This window comes from Pipistrellus hanaki (assembly GCF_964339955.1).
Source record: "Pipistrellus hanaki genome assembly, chromosome: 3".
Lineage (NCBI taxonomy): Eukaryota > Metazoa > Chordata > Mammalia > Chiroptera > Vespertilionidae > Pipistrellus > Pipistrellus hanaki.
Window position 1 is genome coordinate 102034265 of NC_140505.1, and position 22009 is coordinate 102056273.

A 22009-nucleotide genomic window follows, 5' to 3' on the forward strand; every position below is an offset into this window, starting at 1 on the left:
GTTTGTTTTTTAAAGAAACTGCTGTGATGGAAGGCAGACAATTTATTGGCTTCCCTTTCATATTTCCGACCCCATAAGTCACTATTCAGGATTAAGTTTTTGTGGAATGAACAAAGGCAATTTAACATTGACTATATGCAAGTAATAAGTATAGGTAGATCAGAAACAATATAAAGTTCTTTGTTAACTACTTTCCAAAATGACTTAAATATTAACATCTACCTAAGTTCCTCATCCAGCTCCTGAGATGCAGCCTTCATGCTAATTGCAGAAGGAGGTAGTTTGTCCTGCTGGAGCACCCGTACAAAACGCGGCCCACCTGCCTGGGGATTGGCTGTTGCCGTGGTTACAGTTTGTTTGGTTTCTCCGGGCGCTCTCTTCCAACTGATGGAGGGATTTAGCTGCTGGTGGTTTACCCCCTGCTGGGGTCACTCACACCGGGCCCCCCAAAAGGCGACCTCCCCTGCGAGGTCGCCCCCCGCCAAGGCTTGGCCCCCAAGGTGGGGTCGTGGTGGGAAGGAGGCAGCGCGGCGGGAGCGCAGAGGAGCCGGAGCCTCTGGGTCCAGGGGCTGCGGGCCGCTGCGCGAGGCTCCAGGCTCCAGGCTCCCCTCCCTTTGGGGCATTTTGGTGGCTTAGTCAAACTTGATCTGCTCTGACTAACCTTCCCTCAATGAAGGTGCTCTGCCTTCCGCACTCCCTTCTTCTCTATTCTTTCTCTTATTCTATTTTTTTCATACATAAATTTGGTTACTTTTTAAAAGTAGATTTCGCTCCCCTTTTATTATAGTTGAACTATGGTTGAAAGGTAGAGTTACTTAAGATTTACCACGTTTAGCGGCTTTAGCCAATTCTAAGTGATTCAATATAAACTTCAAATGTTTGCTGTCGCCACGTCATAATCAGTCTAGGGCTGCACTCACCTGCCAGCTAAAGGAAGCGGTTGAGGGTTTGAAATGCAGCCAGTCCGCGTTGAAATGTGCTGTAGGTGTAAAATGCACACCAGATGTTGACTACTTAGTTTGCAAACAAGAATGTAGCCTTTTTAGGTTGAACTTCATAACAGTTTTTAACTGATTACATGTTGAAATACTATTTTGGATAAAATAAGTTACATAAAATATATTATTGAAGTTAACTTCACCTGTTTCTCTTTATTTCTTAAAACGTTGCTACTAACTAGAAAATTTAAGATTACAAATGTGCTCGAATATGTAGTTGGACAGGGCCGATCTAACGATCAGCAGATGAGCAGAGAGAGACATATAGTGGAAGTGACTCTTACCTTTCCCCTACTCTCCTGTCTTTCTAAATAAAGTTTTGTATACCCGTGTATTCCGCTTTATATTTGGTTTTAAAAAAAAGTTTCACCTAACCTTTGAATTGCACTTTAAGTTGGTTTGATTACAGAATCACATTTTGCACCAGTGGTGGTGTTTTGTTCTCCTTTAGGTGAGAAAGGTTGTGGATGAACTGAGTATTTTTAAACTAGCTTTTAAAATTATGAAAGTACTGCATATTTATTATTTTAAAAATCACTCAACATAAAGGTATGAAATGAAAATCAAAAGTTCCTCAATGCCTCCCAGCATGTTTCTGTCTAAAAATAAAGGGTGTGTGTGGTTACATAAGAGTGATATTACTCTGCCTATCTCTCTGATACCTGCCATTTTTAAATTATTTCTCTGTGGCTATATTTCCTGAGGAGGATAGTAAGTGTGCTTATTTTTATTGAAAAACTAGTATAAAATTCTATTCCCTGGCTGCATTGTATTTATCTGTTTTCCTATTGAGTACGTAGGATATCTATACACTTTAGTGGTGTAATTGTAGATTCACATGCAGCCTTAAAAAAATAATACTTGTACACAAATGCAGCCTTGTATACACTGTCCAGTGTCTCTCAGTGATAATATTTTGTAAACTATATTATAATATCATGACCAGGATATTTATATTGATGCAATCTGCTTTACTTATACTTATTTATATGTGTATATGTCCTATATAGTTTTTATTATCTGAATAGATTCACTTATCTGCTACCACCATAAAGATACTGAAAGGTTACAACATTATAAGGATCTCTCATGTTGGCCTTTTATCATCATAACCATCTTCTTCCAACACAATCAACTCTCAACTCTTATCAACCACTTATATGTTCTCAATTTATAAAATTGTGGCATGTAAAAATGTTATAGAAATGGAATCCTAAAGTATCTCATGCTTTGGTTTCTCAGCGTAATTCCATCTTGAATCCACCAAAAAAGCTGATTTTGAGATGGATGAGTAAAATAAGGCAAAAAAAAAAAAAAAAAAAAAAAAAAAAAGAGGAAGAGAGGGAAGGGAAAAGAGGGAGAGAGGGAGGGAAGGAGAAAGGAAGAGAGGGAGGCAGGCAAATCCAAGAAGACAGAGTTCAGAGGTCGAAAGGCTAGGGACTTGAGGAAGGAATGAAAGTTTGGAATAGTCTCTAAAATAAAATAATAGCTGACTAGTACAGTTATTTTCAAAATTATTTCTACCAAGAGCCACAATAAAAGAACAAAAAATAGGTTACATTGTAATTCAAGCACACATACATACTTTAGAAACATGTTTGTTTTTTAAACAAATCTTTAGCATATATAGTGTAATTATAGTTTTTTTTTTCTGGCCTATTCTAATATTTTCTATCCTATCCTGTCATTAATACTTGATAATCAAGAGGCACTACATTAACTTTTTTATCTGCTAATGGGTCATAATAAATAATTTGAAGATTATTAGAAAAGGAGATGTTCAGAAGGATTGCTGAGCAGATGAATAGCTTGAGCTTGGGGACCATTTGGTAATGAAGAACAGGATTTGAATTCAGGATGTCTGAATTATGATCCTGCCCCCGTTACTTATTAATGTAGTGGCTATGGACAGTTAAGTACCCTCTTCAAACCTGAGTGTTCTCATCTATACAATGACTCTCATGAGCTTTAACCTTTTAAGTTACTCTGAAGATTATCCATTTTACAAATGTCTTCTAGTGCCTGCCTTGTCACAGCTACTTAATACTTGGAAGCTAATGATAGTGATGATGATGATGATGATGATGATGATGATGACATGAAGTTATACTGAAATATACTGATAATGCATATATATTATAAGCATTAAAGATTTAAATGGCCCATCTGGCATGGTTCAGTGATTGAGCATTGACCTATGAACCAGGAGATCATGGTTTGATTCCAGGTCAGGGCACATGACTCAATACCCAGTCGGGAGCATGCAGGAGGCAGCCAATTAGTGATTTCCTTTCATCATTGATTTTTTCTAACTCTTTCTTCCTCTCCCTTCCTCTCTGAAATCAATAAAATATATTAAAAAAAGATTTAAATGAAATAAATTTTGATTTTACATGCCATAATTATCCAATATTACATGTTATTGTTGCAAAACACGGCTCTCTCTGCTAAAATGAACAACTCGTGAGTTAATGAATAGAAACTAACCTTATATTTTCCCCATATATAGACTTAGGTTGTTCTCTTGTATTTTAATCTCTGAATATTCAAGCTGATCATATGCATTTTTCCATTAATCATTTCTATTATGATGACTTTTTCTGTGAAGTTTCTTGGTTCAGGAAGGCAAGCCAGCTTATTCCATGTAATTTTTCCCTTAGAGAATTAAAAGTCTAGGGAAATGGTTTGACTACCATTTTGTAGTCAAACATTGTTCTTAAATATATGGTACAGACATGATCAGGTGTGATAAACATTTGTTAAACTAAAATGTGTATATAGAACAATGTTGGATTATTATGACACATTAAAGAACCCACAATTTGTATTAGCATATTAGCCTCTGTAATTTTCTTTGATTAGTTCTGTAATTTATTGTAAAGGATGATGGAAGATGCTGATGATACAAAGATCAATGAAGAAATAGAAACTGAATTGGACAAAATCAGCATTTCTTCTTTGGAAATAGATGCTGTAGATACTGATTCAATCTCAGAAACCCAGAGTGATGAGAGTGATGCTGTAAGTGTTAAGTTTTGGACTTTTGAGCCCTTTAATTGGAGGAAAATTTTCAGGAGATATTTTACTTTCTCAATGTGTTTTGTGTCTTTATCTCATGTTTAACCTTAGGATCATCTTTAAACAGTGTAAATTGATAGATATTTAAATATACAAGTTTATTGAAGACAAAAATCACCTTATTAAAGATAGAAGGTTATTGAAGATAAAACTCATGCACATTCTTATGTGTATTTTTTGGGTAAAATTGGGATTATACCATGCTATGTATATACTAGAAGCCCAATGCATGAAATTCGTGCAAGAGTACGCCTTCCCAGCCAGCTGCCTGGATCCCTCCCTCGCAGCAGTGGCAGCTGCAATCCCAGCATCGTCCTGGAAGGATGTCCAATCTAATTAGAATATTACACTTTAATTATTATAGATATTTGTATCCTGCTTTTTAACATTAATCACGAATGTTCTAATATGAATATATATGGATGGAAGGAAACTTTATGTGAAAATATCTATAGAGGGAATGCTTTTTTTAAAAAAAATCAAACATGCTATCTTTTCACTTGTATATTTCTTCCAATGTTTATATGCTTTAAAAATCTGTTTATGATTCCTTTTCTTACCTCAAAACTCTTAACCCAATGGAAATTTATGTTACAAAATGAAGATCTAATTTGAAAAATTCTTGAACATACTTATCTAATGTTTCTAGTGTCACTTGTTGAATAATCCAACTTTTCTTAATTTATTTTATCTTTTCATACATTTAGTGTTTTACATATGATCTATCCAAAATTATCTTATATTTTCCATTAATCTTAATGTTTTTTGTATTAGTTTTATATTTTTCAATTTCAAATGAGTCCAATTTTCTGTTTTGTAATTTCAAAATCTTCTCAACTAAGTTTAAAAAAACAACAACACAAAACTCTCTTGCCTAGCTTCAAAAAATAACTATATTCTCAGTTTTAATTAGGATTTCAATAACCTATACATATAATATTTGAGAATATTTAATATTTTTACATTATTATGTCTTCTTAACCATACTTAATTTGAGTGAAACTAAATATCCTGATATTTTTCATGTGATTATGAAATTCAACAGAATCATAGATATAATTCATAACACCTGAAAATGAAAAGCAAATTTTTACCATATATATTTGTTTGAAATATTCCTTTTTTTTGCAGTTTTTATTTTTATTTTATTAAAACATTTTAATGTTTGCAGGTGTCCCTCTTCTTTCTCCCCTCTCCCTTGTTTCATGCTCCCTTGGGCTTCACCACAGTATTGTCAGTGTCCACAGGGTAAGCACACATGTTCTTCAGCCAAAGCTTTCACCTTCTTTATCCAGTCCCCCTCCCCTTGGACACCATTCAGTCTGTCCCACACATCCAAGCTTCTGGTTCCAATTTGTACATCAGTTTATTTTATTCATTAGATTCCACATATTAGTAAGATAATATGGTATTTGTCTTTCTCTGACTGGATTATATTGCTTAGCATAATTCTCTCCAGGTCCATCTATTCTGTCACAAAGGGTAAAAGTTCCTCCTTTTTTAGAGCAACATAATATTTCATTGTATAAATGTACCACAGATTTTTATCCACTCATCTTGGCTATTGTAAATAATGCTGCTGCTATGAACAGGGATGCATATATCCTTTCTGATTGGTGTTTTGGGATTCTTAGGATATATTCCCAGAAGTGGGATCACTGGGTCAAAAAGCAGTACAATTTTTAATTTTTTGAGGAAACTCCATACTGTCGTCCACAATGGCTGCACCAGTCTGCATGCCTACCACCAGTGCACAATGGTTTCCTTTCCTCCACATCCTCACCAGCACTTGTCATTTGTTGATTTATTGGTGATAGCTATTCTGACAGGTGTGAGATGAATTATGTTCTTTACAGCCTTTTACCTCATCTATGCATTTTCTCACATTTTTTATGTGGAATGAAGGAGGGGATATTTGATACATAGTGTTAATGAAAAAGTTTATACTTTCATTATTGAAATTTTCAGGACTTAATTGAATTACCGGAGTTAGTTCTTCACTGTATTGACATCATAAGGAATAAGTAAAACTGCTGAAGAGCTCCCTCTTCAGGACTTAGAAGATACTGATGTTTTAAGTAAGTACAGATTTTATCTGCTTGAAAGATACATTTTTTTGTGAGAATAATTAACCTAAAATGTAGAAAATTAAGCTGTTTAAAGTATGTGTCTCTTCTTTCATGCATATATTTAGTCTCTAATATAATATATATTGTATATTGGACTGTTCAATTTACTTCATTTGTTTTTCTTACTAACCTTCCTTATTATCTCCAATAAATACTAATCACCAATTAGTATAGTTTGACCAGCCTTTATTAAAACCAGACATTCTATTACTTTTCATTAAAGAAAACTAATAAAAAAAATAATAAAGAAAACTAATCATGGGACTATTTTAAAAGTATCAGTTTATATATCTTTTTGGAGAAAAGTGTAATTTATATAAAAAGCCTAATAATGTTTATTTTCTTCAACTGATCAAATTTACTCCTGGGAAGAATTCTACCTAATAAAAGAGTAATATGCAAATTAACCATCACTCCACCACACCCACCAGCCATGCCCACCAACCACGCCCACCAGTCAATCAGAGAGAGTATGCAAATAAACCCAACCAAGATGACTACAGCCACAGAGAGCAGGAAGGAAGCTTTGGTTTCCCAGGCGATGGAAGAAGCCAAGCTTTCTGCCTGCCCTTGCTAGCCTAAGCCTGCACTCAAGGCTACAAAGTTTCAATTATAGAAGGTAAACAAATCCAAACAGAAATGGCTGCTGGCCACGGAGTGAACAGGAGGCTTGGCTCCCCTCCAGGCTACAAAATTTCAATTGTAGAAGGTTAATAAATCTCAGATACCAGGGTCTCCACTTGGGTAGCCAGGGGGATGGCTGGCCTGCAAATCACCACAGACCCCTCGCCCAGGCTGCCCTACGCCCCAAGGGAACTCCCACCCTGATCCGGGATACCCTTCAGGGCAAACCAGCTGGCCCACACCCATGCACCAGGCCTCCATTCTAATAAAAGAGTAATATGCAGATTGACCATCACTTCAACACACAAGCTGTCTGCCCCCATGTGGTCAAAGTTCCTGTCCCTATGTGGACACAAGATGGCCACCACAAGATGGCCAGCAGGGGAGGGCAGTTGGGAGGCACCATGCCTGCAAGGGAGGGCAGTTAAGAGGGACCAGGTCTGCAAGGGTGGGCAGTTGGAGGCGATCAACCCTTCAGGGGAGGGCAGTTAGGGGTGACCAGGCCGGCAGAGGAGGGAAGTTGGGGGCAATCAGGAAGGCAGGCAGGTGAGCAGTTGTGAGCCAGCAGTCCTGGATTGTGAGAGGGATGTCAGACTGCCCTTTGAGACCCGATCCCGGTGGGACAGTCAGACATCCCTCAAGGGGGATGGCGCAGATTGGAGAGGGTGCAGGCTGGGCTGAGGGACACTCCCCCTTCTCCCTCAGCCTCATGCACAAATTTTGCACGGGGCCTCTAGTTCTAAGAATAATTAAATAATAAAAGATTTCATTAGAATTAATTATGGCTTCATTTATAATGAAAAATTGCAACCATCTAAATGTTCAACAGGAGGTTGGTGTGTTCAACAATATACCCATTAAAAAGGTATTAGACAAATATTTAATGACATAAATATTTATGATATATTATTTAAATTGTTATAAAATTTAATGTAATTTGTGCAAATAATAGTATAAGTCATAATGTGAATATTCACAGATACTCATCAACAAATATTACTGTGTGAAAATATCTCTTGTAGCCACTGAGAATACAACAGAAAACAGAATAGGCAAAGCTTCTACTCTACTTTTCTAATGTTCCAGTGTGGACAGACAGGTAATAAACAAATAAATAAATATGTAATGTTCTGGTACAGATAAATGCTATGAAAGAAAAACAAATTCAAAATAAAGGGATAGAGTTTGGAGGTTGCTATTTTAGATAGGGTAGTTAGGGAAGGCTCCTAGGGGGAGGTGCTATTTAAGCATGACTGAGAAGGTAAGTCACATGAATGTGATAATGAATGAAATGATGAACTGTGAGGATATCTAGAGAGCCGATATTCTAGAAAGAAGGAATTGTAAATGCCTAGATACATTGAGTGGGCTTAATATATTTGAAGAACAGTAAGCCTTTGTGATTATATCTAAGAATGCTAGGGTCTGATCATATAGGGCTCTTATAAATCATGGTGGATTATGACAATAGTTAGAGATGAGAGTTATCCTATATAATAAAAGTGTAATATGCAAATTGACTGAACAGCAGAATGACCAGTAGGCAGGGGCCGGCATGCATGTGCTGCCAGGCCAGCCAAAGCATGTGCCAGTGGGCAGAGGGAGGGAAGGGTGATGGTGGAGGGGGCGGCATCCAGCAGCCACAGGGGATCGACCTGTCCGGTCACCTCCCACAGATGTCAGTAGGACATCCCTGAGGACTCTTGGACTGTGAAAGGGCACAGGCCAGGCTGAGGGACCCCCCACTCCCGCAGTGCATGAATTTTCATGCACTGGGCTTTTAGTCCTATATAATAAGAGGCTAATATGCAAATTGACCAAACAGTGGAGCAACCAGTTACTATGACATGCACTGATCACCAGGGGGAAGACGCTCACACAGGAGCTCCCCCTGGTGGTCAGTGTGCTCCACTCAGCCAGAATCCAGGCTCATTGATGGCAAGTGCAGTGGTGGTGGTGGGAGCCCCTCCCTCCTCCTCTGCAAGTGGACAATAAGGAGCGATGGGTCCTGGACTGAGAGAGCCCTGGACTGTGAGAGGGATGTCTGACTGCCGGCTTAGGGATTGGGCCTAAGCTGGCAGGCATACATTCCTTGTGGAGTCCTAGACTGTGAGAAGGCACCTGCCAGTCTGAGGGATTCCCTTCCTCTAGTGTACTAATGTCATGTGCCGGGCCTCTAGTTTGAGTAGAAATGATGAAAACGGTCATATTCTAGAAACCATTTTTATGGTAGAAGAACCAAAAGGACGTATTGATGGATTGGTGTGAAAGAAAGAGAAAAAATGGCTCCAAGATTTTTGTCCTGAGCATCTGTATGAATGGATATGTAAAGATTTGTTATATACTATAGATGCTTCATATTTTGGCAGTGATTATTTATAGTTGAGTTATTAGAGATTTTAATGGTATGATAATTTATTTTTACTAAGGTTTATACAATGAAAATAAAAGTATATTTCCAACTATATAGCTTAATTATGAATAATGCCAAAAGTAACAATTATAGAAAACTAGAGGCCCATGGCATGAAGAGATGTGTGCAATAGGCCTTCCTTCCCTTGGCTTCCAGTACTGGTTTTCCTCTGGCACCTGGGACCCAGGCCTTCACTCCAGCTGGAGTCTGCCTTTTTTGTCTTTGCTGCAGGCTCCGGCTAGAGTCTGCTGTCTTTGTCTTTGCTGTAGACCCGGACTGGAGTCTGCCATCTTCGTCTTCACTGCAGAGGAGTCTGCAGTCTTAGTCTTCACTGTGGCCAGCTGCTCCTGAAGATCCCTTCGCCCCCTGCCCTCCCTCTCATAGCAGGCATCCTGCCTCAATGGGCACTCCAAGCCTGGAGCAGCTGGGCAGCCGCCATGTTTCTCCTCCTAATGTGCATATTCCCTCCTGATTGCCTGGTGGGCATAGTGCAGTGATGGTTAATTTGCATGTTTCTCTTTTATTGGTTCAGATTAGTTATATGAAAGTTTATATAACTACAATTATGGCAGTGGTTTAGAAAATTATGATAGGATCTCCTATACAGTTCTAGTTAAATAGGTTTAATAGTTTTAATGAATAATTTTCCAAGAAAATTAAAATTATCAATATTTATTGACAAAAAATAGAAATATTTTTACATCAATAATCTGGCAAGATGGTGGAAATGTATTTCTTTTCAGATGTCTTTAGAAACTAGAAATAATTTTGCAATAGAATTATTACAAACCATCCAGGAGCAAAAATCTGTAGGCTATATACTAATTTAGTTATAAAAAGGTACATATTTTAAAAATACAATTGTATAGTCATAACACATACAGTAGAAGCCAGAGTCTAACTCAGTTTATGAATATAAATGTATTGATTAGGGCTCCCAGTTGTAGACATCAGAGGCCATTGAGAGTATTTGTTTATGTGTTTGTTTTTATGGGTTAGAGTAAATGTTCTGGTTATTACTGCAAAACAAACTTGGTGATTTAAAATAACAATTTGTTATTATCTTTTATGATTCTGTAGGTTGTCTGGGGTTAGCCAAGCAGTTCCTGCTTTGGTATCATATGCATTTGGCATCAGATGTTGAGTAAGGCTGCAGTCACCTGAAATCTTTACTGGATTGTAATTGTAAGATGGCTCACTCACATGTCTGGCAATTTATGCTCATTGTTAGCTGCGTGTTCATTGGTGCTATCAGCAGGAGGCCCCTGCATGTGGTTTGTCCCTAGGGCCTGCATGCCACCTGCATGGTGAGAAGTACCATATCAGGAACAACATACCAAGAGACTAAGGTGGGACCTTTTAAGGTTTCTTTATGACCTATTCTCAGATCATGCAACATCATTCCTACCAGTCCTGATGGTTACACAGGGTTAGTCTTGCTTCTGTGCAAGAGGATCTATGCAGAGTATGCATACCAAGGAATGTGGGAGAAGAATCTTTGGAGATTTGTTATGACAGTAAGTAACAGATTGCTAACAGAACTTAAGAAACAGATTGTAGACTGAGTATCCAACATGTACAAAATACACACACACACATACACTGCAGAGCCTGACTGCTGCAGGAGCTTTCTATCTGATATAATTAAAGAAGTCAGAGACATTTCTTATCTACTATGCACTCCTGTCTCCAAACCAAAGCTCCCTCTATCTATCATGGTTGGGCCAAAAAAATGTTAAAATATGGCTCCCTGCCTCTCTTCACACATAATATTTTATAAAAATAAATAATTACACAGATATATCAATTGATAGAACGTAAGTCACCTTTAGAAACCTAGTGTAAAGGGGATCTGGAGAATCCAGATTTTGCTCTACAGCCCCTCACACAGGAAAGCATGCCAGAAAGATTGTGTATAGTTGTTGAAGATGAAAATCTATATCTGACAAAATAGTTGTGAATGGAAAGTTAACCAACAGAATGATTAACTTAATAAATAGTTTACTGTTAGGAAATGTTACCATGATCTAATAGGGGTGTCGAACTCAATCAGAGAAGGGGCCAAAATCTAAAATCCAGCCTAAATCGCAGGCCAAATGGTTTACTGAACAGTCATAAACTGACAATGTCATAAACTGACAGCGGAGTGCAGTGATGACAGCGCGGTGCGGGCCACATTGCAAGGCCTGGAGGGCTGGATTTGGCCCGCGAGCCTTGTGTTTGACACATGTGCAGGAAAAGAAACATAACTACATCTACACAGCTAATACAAAGACTTGCTAAAATAAAACAAAAACTCACAAACTCAAGAAAATTTACTTCATTTACATGTTAGTAATTATAATCTTTCAAACTAGTACTTTTATTAAAGTGATTTCATTATCTTGTGTAAAATTATATTGCTAGTTGTAGCAGGTAAAGTTAAACTTTTCTTGATTTCTAATCAAGATATCATTACATTATCAAACAAAACATTATTATGTGTATGTGGAGAATGAACTTTATTCTAGAATATAAAAGAGGATACCAAATTAGTGATATAAAAATTTGTTACATTTTAGAGTAAAAATTATAGATTTCTTCTGTTCTTTATTCTTCATTGCTTTTCTGTGGTTTTGAGTTACTGATCAATAATATGCTATGACAGAATTTGGGATTAAAGAATGTTCTAAGGTTTGAAATTTTAATATTTTGTTCCTTATTCTAATATTTAAAGTTATAATATTTTTTTCTTTCTGTAGGCTACACTTATGGAGCAGTTTCTAATAATTATATGCGCTTAAGGGTAGAATTATCCACTGAACATGAAGAAAACTCATATCAATTAATGAAGGTATATGCTCAACATTTATCTAAAATTACTCATTATTACCTTCCCTCTTACGTCAGATGATATTCACTGGTTTCACTGATTTAAAATTAAGTAGTATTTAAGCAAATCATTTTTAGTTTATATTTTCCTTGGCATATAAAATAAAACAACTCACATTTCAATATTTAAAAATATAAGAAATAGAAATTTTGGGGAAAAAATGAAACATCACTACTTGGGAATTTTATGTGTATGTAGATTAAAGAGTAGAATTATATTGATTCCCCCCCCCAAAAAAAAACTCTGACCCCCAAAAATGAACATATACTAGTGTTTATTGACTTGCTTACGAATGTAACGTCTTCCAGCAGAGATTTTTAATACTGTATAGAAAATTTCAACTTAGAACATCTTATGTTAGTTTTTCTTTAAAGATATAATTGAATACTCCTAAAATATAAGAGTAAAGGAGAGTTAGCATTTTGGATTAAAACTCCCACAAATCTATTCTACAGTTTCAATATCTTGGCTTCATTTTTTAACTCTCATTTTATCTGACTCTATTCTCCAGAAGATGTTTAAAATAATATGAAAATTATATGTATTTTCTTACTTGCTGTTTTGATAACACTAAAGCTTGAAATATTAACTTAGAATTATACTGGTATTTCATTGGAATAGATAATCTTTTTTCCTTCTAGAGTCTGATGGAATCTAAATATAGAAAAGTATTTATCAGGATTATATCATATATAATTCATATTAATGTAGGTAATAGTCCTAGTTTTTAAACATATTTAATAGATCAGAAATTTGTATATGTGAAAAATACTTCAGATAAGAAAGATAGAAATGAATTAGGAGGTAAACAAATATTAGTAAAAATATTTTTAAAAGATTATCAAGCAGTTTAGGAAATTGCTGTGGATTAATATTATAGAGTGACTAGAGTTCTAAAAACCACAAGCTTAAAATAGAGTGAGCTTGCATGGGCAAAACATTATTATTCACCATGAAGATAATGATTATGAATGTGCTTTAGAAGTGCATTTGAGAAGGGTTTGAAGTAAATAAAGTTATAGCTATAAATCAACAAACAACAAGTGCTGGTGAGGATGAGGAGAAAAGGGAACCCTAGTTCCCTGCTAGTGGGAATGCAGACTGGTGCAGCCACTGTGGAAAACAGTGAGGATTTTCTTCAAAAAATTAAAAATGGAACTCTCATTTGATCCAGTGATCCCATTTTTAAAAATATATTCTAAGAATCCCAAAACACCAATCCGAAAGAATATGTTCATAGCAGCATAATTTACAAGAGGTAAGACCTGGAAACTGTCCACATGCCCATCAGGAGATGAATGAATAAAAAGGCTGTGGTACAATTACACCACTGAACACAATGCAGCAGTAAAAAAGAAGAATCTCTTACCCTTTGAGGCAACCTGGAGGGACCTGGAGAGTATTATACTAAAGCAAAAATAAGTGATTCAGAGAAAGACAACTATCATATAATCTCACGTAAATGTAGAATCAAGTGAAGAAAATAAACTGATGAAGAAAACAGATCCAGAGTCATTGAAACATGCAACAGACTGACATATTTCAGAAGGGCGGGGGGAGGGAGATGGAGATTAAACAAAGAACTTCTATGTATATATGCATAGCCAATGGGCAAAAAATACTGTGGGGACAGTGTGGGGAGGGGGCAGGAGTGGGGTGGAGGGCATCAGTGGGCAGGGCAGGGAGGGAAAGGGGATATATTCTGTCCTAATTCTGTTCCAGAGCCTGCTGCTTTTTTGAACATGTGGATGAACATATTTTGCTAGGTGGATAAAACTCAATAATATTTTTGATAATTTTTATCTGATTATAGTTATCTTAGGAAATGTAGTTTTTTCTGTTGACAGTTAGGAAAATAAAATCATATATAATGCTGTGCTTATTTAATGACATACTCTAATAGTTTTGTTTATGCTTCCTAAAGTACCTTGATTGAAATATGTTTATAATTTTTCTACATATATAGTTGGCTGTAGTAAACATACTAGCCTTGAATTTCTTCAGAATACAATAACTACCCAGGAGCACACACACTATAATTTTAGATTAAGTTTAGTTGAGTAGTTTAAAGCAAGTTATGTGTTTTCTCTGTTGACCACAGTAGAATTTCCATGTAAATTTAAGACTATGTTTTTTTTTACTAGAGGTCCAGCTTATGAAATTCCTGCACTCAGGGGATTCCCTCAGCTGGGCCTGCATCCTCTTGCAGTCCGGGAGCCTCGGGGGATGTCTGACTGATGACTTAGGCAGCTTCTCATGTAAGTGGACCTAGCTGGTAGTCAGACGTCCTTAGGGCTGCTGCAGAGGCAGGAGAGGTTTCTGCCACCACCACTGCCCTCGCCAGCCATGAGCCCGGCTTCTGGCTGAGCGGTGCTTCCCCTGTGGGAGTGCACTGATCACTAGGGGGCAGATCTTGCATAGTGACCAGTCATTCTGCCATTCCGTTGATTTGCATATTAGCCTTTTATTATATAGGATTTTTATTTTATCACTTTTTCTTTGGTAATATGTTGAAATTCTTTCTTCTTTCAAAATTACTTTTATACTTCACAATAGATCCCTGTTGACAGTTTTAATCTGAACCATAACATTTTTCTTTATGACTGCAGATGATGGTGAGATAAATTTTGGGTACTGTGAAATGGAAGAAAGCTTTAAGCAATCTTTTGAAGGTTGGCAAGATAAACAGAAAGAACTAGAAAACCAAGAGAAAGAAACTCTCAAAGCTCAGAGGGACAGAGAAGAAAAGTAGTTTCAAGAAGAAGAAAAGAAGCATTGCTGGATGAAAGTTTGAAGTTGAAAAGGAGAAATTAGAGAATATGCTAAATGTTTTTGTTCTTAATATTTGTTTTTTTTATTTTTTTCATATTTCTTTTTAAACTAGCAGCTACTTATGAAGAGTTTTGTAGTATAGTGTGGATTTACTTTTAATTACTTCTGATAATAAAGGCAATTAACTGGTTAATAATATTTAATATGGTTTCCTTAAATAGTTTTTATTGAAATTTATTGGAATTTCAGATACTGCTTTGGATAATGGGAACCACTAAAGTCTTTGAAGTTTCATAGATAATCCGAGAAAGGATGACATTTATAGCACAAACTGTGGCTTTTTTATACCCTTCGAATTATAGGAAAATATAACAGAATTTTGTTGATTATACAGGGCTCTTGCTATAGAAATTAAATAAAACATATTTGGTTGAAGAAGTTTAACTAAGTAAATGATGGTTTGTACTTCATCTCTGTAATTGAACTAATTCCTTGGACTAGACATTTTCTTGGTGTGGAAGACTTTGTGTTGTAATTCAGTTTTCTCCAACCCCACCTCAGGAGATCTACACCCTGAGGTCACTGTAGTGGCATATTGAGAAACTGGTGGATTTTTAGGACCTGCTTGTGGGCTGTCATGATCCTTAGAATCTCTAGATATCAGGCTGGACACACTTCTCTGCCTAACATCACTATAGTTGATTTACATGTTACCTAGAAATTGCTAGATTTGAATGTTTCAAATATAGACATTACCATGTGGTTGTCTAGGCAGTTCAGGGTATCCTAGCCTTCCATGTTGAGTACACTAATTTTCCTGCTTATCCTACCTAATTAAAGAGTAATATGCAAATTAACCACCACTCTGTTACATCAACGAGCCACACCCACCAACCACGCCCACCAAACAATCAGAGCAAGTATGCAAATTAACCCAACCAAGATGGCTATCAGAAGGGAGGCTTGGGTTTCCCTGGCAACAGAGGAAGCAAAGCTTTCGGCCTGCTCTGGCAGGCCCAGGCCTCTACTCAAGGATACAAAGTTTCAATTATAGAAATGGCAGCAGCCAAGAATAGAGCAGGAGGCTTGGCTCCGCTCCAGGCTACAAAATTTCAATTGTAGGAGGTAAATAAATTCCAGATATCAGGGCCTCTGCTTGGGTCGCCAGGGGGCGTGGCTGGCCTGCAAACCACCACAGGCCCCTCACCCAGGCTGCCCCACGCCCCAAGGGAACCCCCACCCTGATCTGGGACACCTGTCAGGGCAAACCAGCTGGCCCCCACCCATACACCAGGCCTGTATCCTATCTAATAAAAGAGTAATATGCAGATTGACCATCACTCCAACACACAAGATCAAGATAGCTGCTCCCATGTGGTCAAAGATCCTGCCCCCATGTGGACACAAGATGGCCACCACAAGATGACCAGCAGGGGGGGTTGGGAATTGGGAGGGACCAGGCCTGAAGGGAGGGCAGTTGTGGTTGATCGGGCAAGCAAGAGAGGGCAGTTGTGAGGCACCAAGCCTGCAAGGGAGGGCAATTGGGGACTATTAAGCCTGCAGGGGAGGGCAGTTAGTAGTGACCAGGCCTGCAGAGGAGGGAAGTTGGGGTCAAACAGGCTGACAGGGGAGCATTTAAACATCAATCAAGCTGGCATGGGAGTGATTAGGTGGTTATCAGGCTGGCAGGCAGAAGCGGTTAGGGGCAATCAGGAAGGCAGGCAGGTAAGCAGTTGGGAGCCAGCAGTCCTGGATTGTGAGAGGGATGTCTGAATGCTTGTTTAGGCCTGACCCCACTGGGATTGGGCCTAAATGGGCAGTCGGACATTCCTCGAGGGTTCCCATTTTGGAGAGGGTGAAGGCTGGGCCTGAAGGGAGGGCAGTTGTGGTTGATCGGGCAAGCAAGAGAGGGCAGTTGTGAATTTCATGCACTGGGCCTCTAGTCTGGAATATAAGGAAGGTACATCAAGTTTGAAAGAAAAAGATTAGAAAAGACAGAGCTTGAAAACACTCAGCAGAAGAGCTGGTGTTGGTCTATTAATATTAGACATATTATGCTTTAGGATGAAAAGCTAAATAGTGTTATCATAGATGAAGAGGGATACTTCATAATGATAAAAGTTTTAACAGTCCAGAAGGACACAATAATTCTTAATTTAAGTGTATAAAATAATACAGCTTTAAAATATGTAAAGCAAAAATGTGAAAAAGAAGTTCACAATCACTGCAGATTTTAATATCCTTTTCTCAGACATGAATAAAACAAAAATGTAAGAATATAGACAGCATGAACAACAATATAATTAGCAGAACTGATCTAAGAACACTGCACCCTACAGCTGCAGAATACACCCTCTTTTTATGGACACTTTGACACATCAACCATATGCTGAACTGTTAAGTAAGTCTCAAAATTTCAAAGAACTAAAATCACACAGAGGATCCCCCCCCCCCACTTTAATGCAATTAGGCTTAAAAAAATCAATAACAAAAAGATAATTCTTATTCTATGGAACCTTAATTTCCCCCCAATTAATGTAAAACAGTAATATATTGAGCACCTACTATATGTAAGTCATATCAGAGTACCTGGCTTTGTATATCTCACTGCCCACGAGTGCCTCTCCTATCCTCCCCTAAGCCCCATTAGGCAGGTGGGTCAAAGAGTGGTGCATGATCGACCTATGAAGTAAGAAGAGCTGGATTCAAATCATGACTGCTTCCTGTGACTACTAACTATGGGGCCTGGGAAAGTTAGTGGCGTGTCTGAGGTCAGTAGTCCTGGTCTGCAATGGAGGGATGTTGCTGCTCTAGTGAGGATCATACCTGGTTGAGCTCTGAGCACGAGATACTCTTGGCTTCCTTATTCAGGCCTTCCTTTTCCGCCATGTTGGGAAATGACAATGTGGCCAGATTCCGTATCTTTCCACCATGTTTGTTTTCTAAAAAAAAAAAAAGAATTAAACATTTAAAATACTTGTTTCTTAGAGCACTTTTAGGTTTATAGAAAAATTGCACAGGAAGTACAGAGAATTCCCATACACTCTTTCCCACACACCTACTGTTCCCCTGGTGTTAATATCGTGCATTAGTGTGGCACATTTGTTATCATTGGTGAGCCATATTGATATATTCTTACTAACCCAAGTTCATGGTTTACAGTAGGGTTCACATTCTGTGAGTTTAATGTATAATTCTGGTATTGTACATTCTATGAGTTTTGATAAAGGCATAGATGCACTTTTAGTATCATATGGAATGGTCTTCATGTCCTAAAAATCCTCCCTCTACCTTAACCCCTGACAGCCACTGATCTTTTTACTGTCTATATAGTTTTGCCTTTTTGAGAAAGTCAGATAATTGGAATCATACATATGTAATCTTCTCGGGATGACTTCTTTCACTCAGAAATATGTTACATTCTCTCTTACACATTGGATGAGCTAATATTAACTAAAATTAAGGTGATAGCTGAGGGATATATTATCCCAAATAACAATGGTTTAAACAAATAGAGGGGAAACCCCTTCCGTTATTTATTTAAAGACTAGTCAGAATCAAAAGCCATTTGAGGGCAGTATATACATGACTATAGAACTGTAAATTGGTAGCTGAGAGAAATTTGCCAGTAATCAGAGGAATCCATTTTGTTAGAATAACCAGCACAGACTGGTGTGGTATGCCACATTGTTCTACCCTAATTCTCAAAACACGAATTTCATGTGGTGGCTAAGATAACTGCTGTAGTTCCAGTCATCACATAAGCATTTAGCTAGCAGGAAGAAGGGGGAAAGGGTGTGTTTCTTCCTTTTAAGGACTTTTCTAGGTACTTACAGTGACTAATCAACGGGCTTACAGCCCATTGACACCTTAGGTACGAAGAAGGTAAGGAAGTGTAGTTTTTAGTCTAGGCCAGTGGTCGGCAAACTATGGCTCTCAAGCCACATGCGCTCTTTGGAAGGGGTTGACCTCAGAGAATGTACCTCAATCAGATTGAGGACGTTTTTAGCAAAGGCCAGCTTAGGAGTACCCTAATTAAGTTAATAACAATGTACTTACCTATATAGTTTAAGTTTAAAAAATTTGGTCTCAAAAGAAATTTCAATTGTTGTACTGGTGATATTTGGCTCTGTTGACTAATGAGTTTGCCCACCACTGGTCTAAGTAGTCATATGCCTAGCTAAAATTTGGGTATAATACCAACAGGAGGAGAATAATAGTTACTTGCATTATTTAGCAAACATTAAAGCATATCCAATTTATGAACCCACAGCAGGACTCCAGGAAAGGACTCGTCACACGTCCCCTGCTGCCCTAACTCTGACTCCTCACCCCCAGCCCACAGGGCTTTTCTGTAGCTTTCTTCCCAAACTTCTCGCCTCTGCAGTCAGGCCTCCTGGGCTGGAGCCTGGGGGAGCTGGAACTGACTCAAAAGAGCTCAAGTGTCTGTAGTGGGGGCCGGCATGGAGAGGACAGAGTCATGAGAAACCTTGTCTCCTGCACATCAAGGGTTCCACACCGTGTTAGTCCAAAGCATTCACTTCAGCTCCTGGGTGTGGGGTTTGAAATAGCACATGAGCACATCACCACCAAGATGAGGTACACCTTCCCCAAATGCTGTTCAGCTTTTCCAGTTTGGGGGTACCCACCTCTCCATCAGCAACAGAACTTCTGCCTCCTTCGCTGGGACGGGGGAGGGGAGAGGTGAGGCTTAGAGAAGAGGTGTGCCGGAGGGAAAGTGGAGTGAGAGCACACACTGAACCAGGCACTCTTCCCTTGACCTCACAATGTTGGCTAAATAAAATGTATCACAGCATGCTTGGAAGGATGCTGATGACAAGACCAAGATTTATGTGACGTTTTCAAGGGAAGAGCTGATATCTGGGTTCAAAATGCGTCATGTTGACTCTGCATTATGATGGTGTATCCCGGTGCTTAAGAGCACGGGCTTTGGAGTCCAGCAGATCAGAATTCAAGTCATAGTTCTACCACCTTTAATCAGCAGTCAATACATAGGTCTTTATAGCTGTGAACTTTTCCAAGCGCAGTCATTTCTCTCAGTGCACTGATGTAAACTGAAGATGATACCTACATCAAAGATTGTCATTAGGGTTAAAAGAGAAAATGCATATAAAACATCTCTAGCCTCGAACTGGAAAAATTCTGTTTTAATATGATCTATCCTTATTCCATATTCCATTAATACTGAGAAAAAAAAAACCTTGTAAGTTCTTTGTAACCTTAAGATAGTAATTAGGTCACTAACTGGCCTCCTTTTCTTCAGGACAAATAACCCAATTCCTTTCATCTTTCCTCACCGGCTACTTCCTGTCCTTTAATCACCTTTTTTAAAATTTTTTATTTTTTATTAAATTATTATCTGTGTACATATTTTAACATGCCCCCCCCATACGTACCCTCCCTCCCCAGAGTTTTGTATCCATTGGTTGTACTTATATCCATGTATACAAGTCCTTTGGTTGATCTATTATCTCCCCCAGATCTCCCTACCCTACCTGCTGTAATTTGACAGTCTGCTTGTTGCTTTACTGTCTCTATATCTATCTTTTGGCTCATCAGTTTATAATGTTCTTTATTATCCATAAATAATCACCTCTAGCATGAACTTTATTCCAACTTGTCTATAACCATTTTTAAATACAGTGCCCCCATGAGCACAATGGCCGACAGAAGCATGACTGGTGCAGAGATGAGAGGAAAGATGGGTCTCAGCCCTCCTCTGAGTCTAGTTGGAGCCTCACCTCACTAGCCTCTCCTCTCCTTATGCTCTAGGGCCACATGTGTCAAACACAAGGCCCGCAGGCCAAATCCAGCCCGCCAGGCCTTGCAATGTGGCCCGCACCACGCTGTCATCACTGCACTCCGCTGTCAGTTTATGACATTGTCAGTTTATAACTGTTCAGTAAACCATTCGGCCCGCGATTTAGGCTGGATTTTAGATTTTGGCCCCTTCTCTGATTGAGTTCGACACCCCTACGAGTCTAGGCTGAGACCGAGCCACCCATAGCTCCCATTGGGGTAGGGCCTGCAAGGGAAGCCATTTGCTCAACAGAATCACCAGAGTCCTTCTGCCTTCCCTCGTCTGTGCAAATGCATCTAGAATAGAATCCAGAGTCTACTGAGAACATTTGCATGTGTTGCTGATAGATTGCAAATTGTTATCTGGAGGGCAGTTTGGAACTTTGCTACAGAAGTTCTCTTCTAAGATCTCTGAAAAGAAATCATGGGTGTGGACAAGCGTATGTATGGGGATATTCCTTACATGTTTCCAATAATGAAATTGGGAACGGTCTGCGTGGTTCGTAAAAAGAAAATTGGTTAAGTAAACAACAGCATTTCTATTTGGTAAAATTCTATGGAGCCGTTAAGCGTGTGTGATTGAGGACTGTGCTGTCACACCTACGGAGATGTGTTCTCTGGCCAGTAAGTGCCAGAGTGCACATGGAAAGCCCTGCAAGACAGACTGTAGGAAACGCACGCAGCACCTTGCCTGGCCGGTACGTGTTGATTATCATCACTTTTAACAGCATGAGCTGAGGTTTTAGAGAAGCATTCATGAATAATGGGAGAAAATACATCACAACTTCAAGTGTTTCTCAATGGAGAGAAGAATTACAGATATGTGTCCTCCTTTGTGCTTTTCTAAATTTTCCGGAGGTCAGCAATGATTAGTACTTTCACTTCAGTGTTACAGCGTTTTGCTGAAATCTGCCCATCGCCCCAGCTCTGAGGCTCCAGAACGGTCTTCCACGGAGCCCTGTGCTGGGTTGGGGGAAGCACCAAGCCCACTGTGTTTCCTCCAGCTGCTATTTTAGATCTTTTCTTTCATCTCTCTAGCTTTTGTTTACCGGTTTGGGGAATAACATCTGACTTTTTTAGGTTAGGGGATACTTGCTTATGCTGACACACAGGAGAATTTTCATTTGCAAAAACAAATAGCTCCATTCCTTGAGCCCTACCAGATGCGGTCGTGTGCCCGAGGTCTTAGCAGGGTTGTCTTACAAAGGATGATGTTTAGGTGTAGAGACATGAAGTGACTTCCCAGAGGTGACACAGAAAGAAAGCGAGAGCTGAGATCCTGCTGAAATTCGGGCGGATAGGA

At 38.6% G+C, this 22009-nt stretch overlaps 1 long non-coding RNA gene across 1 annotated transcript; it reads left to right on the plus strand.

Moving 5' to 3' along the window:
• Positions 1-9473: 9473 nt before the first annotated feature.
• On the plus strand, positions 9474-15087 carry LOC311618530. Its single transcript, XR_014794350.1, has 3 exons — positions 9474-10759; positions 11984-12075; positions 14724-15087. It is a non-coding gene; the product is annotated as an uncharacterized lncRNA (long non-coding RNA).
• Positions 15088-22009: the final 6922 nt, after the last annotated feature.